The sequence below is a fragment of the Alligator sinensis genome, unplaced genomic scaffold (genome assembly GCF_000455745.1).
Source record: "Alligator sinensis unplaced genomic scaffold, ASM45574v1 scaffold103_1, whole genome shotgun sequence".
Classification (NCBI taxonomy): domain Eukaryota; kingdom Metazoa; phylum Chordata; order Crocodylia; family Alligatoridae; genus Alligator; species Alligator sinensis.
In genome coordinates, this window is record NW_005842226.1 from 128,173 (window position 1) to 135,518 (window position 7,346).

Here is a 7,346-nt window from a genome sequence, read left to right on the forward strand (position 1 = left end):
TGTTATGAATTCATGACTTATCTCTAATCAGAATTTATCCAGCTTCAGTTTCCAGCCACTGGTGGCTGTTACGTCTTTCGCTGCTAAATGTACCAGTCCTGTAGTCCCTGGTAGGTTCTTCCCCGGAAGGCATTATCCCACCAGTCAATCTACTCCTCAGTCCTCCTTGTAATAAATTAAATGCACTATGAGACGCATTTTCTCTGGAGTTCAAACTGGCTTTGGGCTCTTTCTGTCCTGTCTCCAGTATGTTGGCATCTTCTTAAAAATACAAATACCAGAATTTCTATAGTACTCTCTTGCTATGAAGATGAGAAAAGGAAAGCTTAAATATGCCAGCACAGAGCCATGCTGCTCCAGATATTAAAGTGGTGTTCAACTCAAAGTTTAGATATCTAGAGAGAAAAAAACTGCACCAGGTTTGTACAACAGGAAGAGACCAATAACCATATGCCCAAGGCTACGCTCTGTGTTTTAGAGGATTTAAAGATTCTATTCATGTCACACAGATGCATCTAAATCACCTGAACTGCTTTAAAAAAGTAGCCCTCCAGCCAAAATAATTGCCCACCCCTGGCCTAAGGTGTCAGTAGTAAGACAGGAGCAGAAATTAGCTTTTTTTTTTTTTTTTTTTTTTTTAAATACCAGGAAAATTTCAGGATGATGCCTCCTTTACAAAACAAGCAGGAAAGAGCATTAGAAGATATACTACAGAGAATAATCCAGGACTGGCAGAGGGGCACATATTTGATGATTTAACCCTGTATAGTTCAAGCCACCTAACGGTTATGGCTGTGTGTGGACTAGGCCAATTTCCTGCTCATTGGTGGGTGAGTGGGTGTGTGTGTGTTTGCCTGCAGTCAGCTTTCCTAAAAGTCAGCATTTTGGCAGCAGGTCAGCAGTAATTATTTAGCCCCCCAAAATATCTAACAAGGAGACAGCTCCATTTTCCCATGATAGAACTGGGGCAGTTGTGCTGCACATTTGCTTTCTACTTGCATGAGCACAAATAGAAATCAATGCATTTTAGATGCAGCCACTGCACAGCAGTCAGAGGAAGAGTCTTATATCTTTAAATCACAAAAGAGCTCACATAACTAATGGCCCTGGCAGAGTAACACCTACATGCTTCCTCATTAAAAAGCAACCAAGTAGAAAACTTCCTGAGCTGCTAAAGCTAGTTTTCATTCAGCCCCTTCCCTGCCAGGGGCAGAATTCAACTCTCTTCGCTGGATCCCTTTTCAAGTCAGTCACACCTGGGTGGAAAATATTAACCATGCAATACCAAAGGGAGCAGAAATGCCACGATGGAAATGTTGGCGGTGGCAGCAGCAGCACGGGAACTGAACAGCACGAGCTAAAAATACTGCTGGAAGAAAAAAAAAAAAAAAAAAAAAAAATCAAATACACACGCTAAAATAAGATCAGAAAACTAGACTACCAAGATCAAATGCAGCACGAGTTTGAGACAAGTCTTCCGGAGCTCTGAACATGCAAGAAGGGAATCCATTGAATTTACTGATCTATTCAGCTCAAGGTATCTGACTAGGTACCTTAAACTCCAAATGAGGTTGATAAAGAGTTTTCCAAAACCTAATAAATAGAAAATGCAGTTAAGCTCTCTAACAAAACTTGAATGAAAACAGCTTTTTGGTCAGTGCTCGGAAGATCGCTGCAGTGATCCCTGGCTAAAAGCTCTCTGCGCCTCTCTTTTTCCCATTTGCAACATGTGGGTATGTACAAATAAGTACAAGGAAAGAACAAAGACAAGCAAGTCACAGCGCTGCCTGGGCCACTTCCCAGGGGCTAGTTACTATCCCTTAGCTTCTCTACTGTAAATTGCATGGGACTATTAGTACCCAGGATGAATAACCAGAAAATTAGACTGACGAGGAACAGAGATGATTAGCGTATTGCCACTGAACTGAGATGCGTCATGAACATGATTCCACAGATCTCTTAAATCCATTTCTATCAATCAGGCCTGATCAGCCTAAATAGCAACAAGTACGTTGGGGAAGTGCAGAGATTTCAGTTATAACAATCAAGCCTGTTTCTAGTAACAAAGGAGCAGTACCGCTGGATAGCTGCGATCAAAGGGACAGCAGCCAGTTACAGTCTGATGGCTAATTCTTTCTCTATTGACACAGCCCATGTGGTCCAGCTGTTTCTACAGGACACACAGGACAGCACCCGCCAACATACTGACGGCAGCAATTAAGCCTCATTTGGCACCACAAGAGCTGTATTCAGGAAGGCATTTCAGACACACTGGCTGAGTCACTTATTTGAGCAAGTGGTCCCAGCCACCAAACCCCTTGTGTGCTCTGGGTTTTCTATTTAAGTCCAAGAATAAATCCAAAGGACAGCAAGCTCCAGAGCAGTTAAAAGTTGAAGATCTCAGATGCAAGAGGTATTTGCTCAAAAAACTCAATGCCATTCCAGAGCTGGAGTGAAAGGAAGACTGTGAAGGAGCTGGCCATATTTTGGAGGGTCAAAAAACAAAAACACAGTCAAAGTCCACTTGTCCACCATGTTCTTTCCAGCCTCTCCCCTCCCCTCTTCCTCCAGTGCACTTTACCATGAGACTCATGAAAAAGGAAATCTCATTTCCTGAGCTGCCCTGCTCAGCTCACACAGTAAACTCACTGTCACATAGCGGGAATCTCATGAGGAGTCATCTTCACTGCCATGACCCAAGTGCCACCTCTAACCCACATCCTGTCCACAGGCAAAAATCTTTCATTCAAGCAGGATGGTGCTTTCCACTCAGACTACATGAATCAGAGACAGAAAGTCAAGTGCAACTCCCCAGCTGTGAACAAAGCTACTTCAATGGGGCTGCAAGCTGCACCATCGAGCGCCAATAGCTTTCTTGCACCTTTTCATCATTCCTCCGGACACATTCTTGCCTTCTGCCAAGTCATATGGGCCAGGTCCATGCTCGAGACCCACATTTACATGTGGATTGCAGCTCCAGCCGTTTTACTTCCTAGCCCCAGTCCAGAATGCCAAGTGCAACAGTGACCAGGACAACACGAGTTTTCCTATTGTATTTGCTGCCAGCGAGCCAGAGTCTGAGACCAAGTTCCTAGTGGGACAACAAGGACCATGATTTCAGATCCAAAAGCCAGAATTCAGTGATGAATGGCCCTGAATCCAAGAAGCTGGGGGAGCAAGGAACCCATCAGATGGAATATCACTACTGGAAAGGGGAATGGCCATAATGATTCCCTACTGTAAAGGCAAAGACTAGGAGTTGTAGTCCAGCATGCCCATTCTGCAATATGACAGTGGGTAACTACCTGCACCCCAAAACACAGAGCCCAAGGTTGTCTCATCTCTCAATGGGAAAATGGACAGACACAAACTCTGGACAGGCAGAGCCGGAGGAGTCCTGCTATGTATTTGACCATGACGGAGGAAGAAAGAGGGGTGCTGCCAAGGCACCCCATGGTGGTTCTCTGCTGCAGCTGCCTGTTTACAGCAGCATGAGATGAGCAAGTGATACACTTTTCATGAGCGATACATGACCGTTCAACAGGAACTACAGATAGGCCATCAGCCTGCTGGGCAAGGCAAACTGCTCCTCACACACCCCATACCTCACTATTCCCATCATCCATTAGTCTGCCTATCAACCCCCAAAAGGCAACCATGGCACAAGCAGATGGTTTTCAACCAGAGGCTTGGAACAAATTCTCCTTTCCCTCCTGTGCTGCGACAGCCCAAAGTAACAGGAAGCCCATCATTGACACGCTGGCATGTCCCTGCCTCTCCCTACATGCTTCCAAACCCTCAAAAGCAAATCGTTTTAAAAAAAGGAAACAAACCACTTCTCTGGATGGGGAATAGGAACTCTGACACAGCATGTGATGAGCGGAGAAGTGAAGGGATGGAGGAGCAGATGCCACATTTATCTCCTTTTGTAATGTTTCCCTCTGATCCACACAGGTTAGGATTCTTCCCCCTCCATGGTTATCACGGTAATGTGCCACAGAAGGAGACCTGTGATGGCAAGTCAGAGACTGCTCAACCTGCACAGCCAAAGACAGAGAACCAGGGCAACCTGCTGCAGGAGATGCCAAAGGACTTTGCCAGCAGCATGGACTGCCTCCATGAACCGGAGCTGCAAAGGAGGTACGGGATGGGGAGGAGGAAGTGATGGCAGAACAGAACCAGCATGACTGGACAATGAATGAGCAAGATCAGCAGCCCCACAGCGAGGTGCTCCACTAAATGCTTGGCATGATGATCAATGGGGACAAAATGAACCTCACTGACTCCATATCTATGCCCTGGTCCTGCCCATTCTACTAACCACCCTGCCACATTTTCCACCCAATGGACAATTTGGCAGGGGAGTAGGCAGGGAAGGGAACTGGGGGAGTGTGACACTGGGCCAGTTGCTGAGAAGTGCCAGGATAGAAGAGCACCTGATCACCAGTAGACAGGGCACTCTGGCACCAGGACAGCAGGTACATTGCAAATGAGAGACCCTGTTGCTGGTGACATTACACTTCAGCATCTGGGTACTTGCTGGTTTTGGTAGCTGAACCTCGGCTGCAGCAGCTATACACTGTTTGTGCTGCTTGCCGTTAATTAACTCTGTTGTATAACCCTGAGGTACGTGCATGTACTTGCAAAACGTTAAGTAAAGACAGATGGTTTAAAAAAACAATTTTAAATTGGGTCTCAGAGCGCTGGTACATGGAACAGTCGATGGACATGGTACTCACGTGACTTCAGCCCCCGAAGTAAGAACACAAGCACACCCAGAGCCCCTTACTTCTTTCACTCCCTCACCCCCTGAGAGGCAATGAGCACTTTCTGGTGTGGTAAACCACCAGCTGCAAGTCAGTGGCCTATTCCAGGCAGAAGCTGTGCTGTGCCCAGATCATGCATGGTGTTACACAGCTGTGCTGGCACTGCCATCTCCTCTCCAGCTGGCAGAAGGCACATTTCACCATATCTAGCCCTTGCTCAGTGTGTAGCGAAACCACCTCCCATCAGAAGGGATCACAGAAGGATAGGGCTTCGTAAGTCAAGGAGTAGGAGAAAACAGGCCAGGCTGGATTCACCCAAAACAGCAGAGCTGACCACCACTGACAGCTCCATTACTGCGCAGGCCATGTTGGAGGCTTTTTCTCCAATTCAAATACACCAGATCTCTGGGATATTCTGGCATCATTTACTTTGCCAGTACATGCCATATCAGTGACCTCTAGGGTCCACTGACAGATACCATAGGAGTCCCCCCCTCTTTATACAGCCATACACTCACACCATGGACACGTGTGCCTTCGATGACACACTTTAGGAGGCCTGTTTGCTTAAATTCTACTGTACTTGCAGAGATCTGCCCATCTTGACCCCCGAGCTGAACCATGGTAATCACTGCATAGCCAACAGCTGACCCAAACCTGAACTAATCAGTCTCAGATCTCCAATGATGCAGGGTAACTGACTTCCAGACAGCAATAGCAACCCTTTTCCTGACTGGCCAGGCCTCTTCCTGTGATGCTCCTGGCATTGAAGACCAGGATCCTGGGAAAGCTCTGGGCCCAGGGCTGGTCAACATAGGTCTGTACTGACAATGTAGTTCCACATCTGCATGGGCTGGATCCAGAACCTCTAAGGTAGCATGAGGGATTAGACTGCCCACGCTCCATCTCCATATGCAGCCTGCTCACATTCCTCAGAAAAGGGCATTTCTGCCTTCTTGTGCTATCAAAGCACACCTCCTGCATTGCATTCACCTCCCTTCCACAAAAACAATCCCAGAGGTTGTGCTAATTGCCAGCATTTGCCCCTGGTCATTACTCAGAGGACGATCTATGCCTTACCGCCAAGGGCTGTGGACAAAATAGAGCAAGCCAAAGCAAGAAGCTTGTTACTATAACAAGCTGATGGGCTTGGATTTCCCCCATAGGCCCAGAGAGGACAAGCAGGGTCTCTCGCAGTTCACTCTGGAAGAACATAGGGCAGCTCCTAAGTGCCACACGTGAAGGACATCACCCCTAGTGCGCACACAGCCACTTGTATGTCACAGTGTGGCTGCTGTCACTCAGGAGTCGTAACCAGATCACTCCCATAACTGATTGACCCCTTCCAGGCATGTCTTCACTGCAATGCAGCAGCCCTTCCCCCAGGCACGAACAGTCTCATGCGGGTGCCCAGACGGGGTTAACGGCAGATTCCTGGGGGCTGAAGCTTTCCACACCCTGCTTCTTAAAATGGAGGCTGAATCCAAGGAGTGCAGAGCTCTGCTCTCCGCTCCATCAGGCGCCACAGCCAGATGCTAGGTCCCAGGTTGGGAGCCTTTGCATTCCACCTGTAGGAGGTTTCCTGCCTTGCAGGATGAATAAAACCGAACAACCACAAGTTCCTGTGTAGGAAAAGCCAGCCACCTCCTCCTTGCAGGACCGGGGAATTCCAGAGCCTGGGGCCTCTACTCAGCGCTCCGGCAGCTTCAGGAAGAAACAAGACTCCCACATCACGTCGCCAGCCAAATTCACAGGAGCATTCTCTGGACTACTAATATTTACTCTAAAAATGATGCTTGTCTCGCCAAATTTAAAAGGCTTGAAACTTGCTGGAGAGGGGAGGCTCCACAGATGCACCAAGCTGAAGGTGTTTTGTAGCATCTTCACATGTCATCAACACCAACAGCCTCTTCCAAGAGAGCTTAGCAAGGTGTGAGTCGCTCAATAAGGCAGTCAGGAAGTAGGCCAGTAAGTCCATTTCCAGACCCGCAACCTGCAAGGTGACCTCAGCAATGGGTGGACAGAAAGCCCTCTGCCCAGTAATTAGTCCATCCCCTGTATGATGTCAACAGTGACGGGGTGGCAAGTGAGCTCGAAGGATCAACAGCCCCAAGGACTAGTCTTACCAAAGGACACATTTCTTACAGGAGAGGCCCAGTCTTCTTACGGCAGCCAATCGCCAACCCAACACTGCACCGCTGAGGGACAGCAGAAGCAAGACACCAAAAAGGGAGATAGCCTTGTGATTCAGGCACTGTCCCAGGGCTCAGATCTGGGATTCAGCCCTACCTTGTGATTCAGGCTAACAGTTCCCAGTTCTTGGACTGCACTTTTCACCAGTAGCCTCAGGATACTTTGCATAGGGAGGTATCATAACCCCCTTTTTAAAGTGGGGGGAGGGGAAACTGAGGCAGGGAAATAATGACTTGCCCAGAAACACCCAGGAGAGCAGTGGCAAAGCTGAGAACAGAATCCAGGTCTCCCATGTCTCAGTCTGGTGCTCCATCCTCTACCTGCCCAGTGATGTAGGATGTACCTCCAGGGGACCCAACTGGGGGGGGGGGGGGGGCGGGGGCAGAC

General features: G+C 48.1%; 1 protein-coding gene across 4 annotated transcripts in view; it reads right to left on the reverse strand.

The window, feature by feature from the left end:
- Nucleotides 1-7,346, reverse strand: part of CSNK1G2 (casein kinase 1 gamma 2) — a 69,725-nt gene that overhangs the window by 49,683 nt on the left and 12,696 nt on the right. The window lies entirely within an intron of this gene.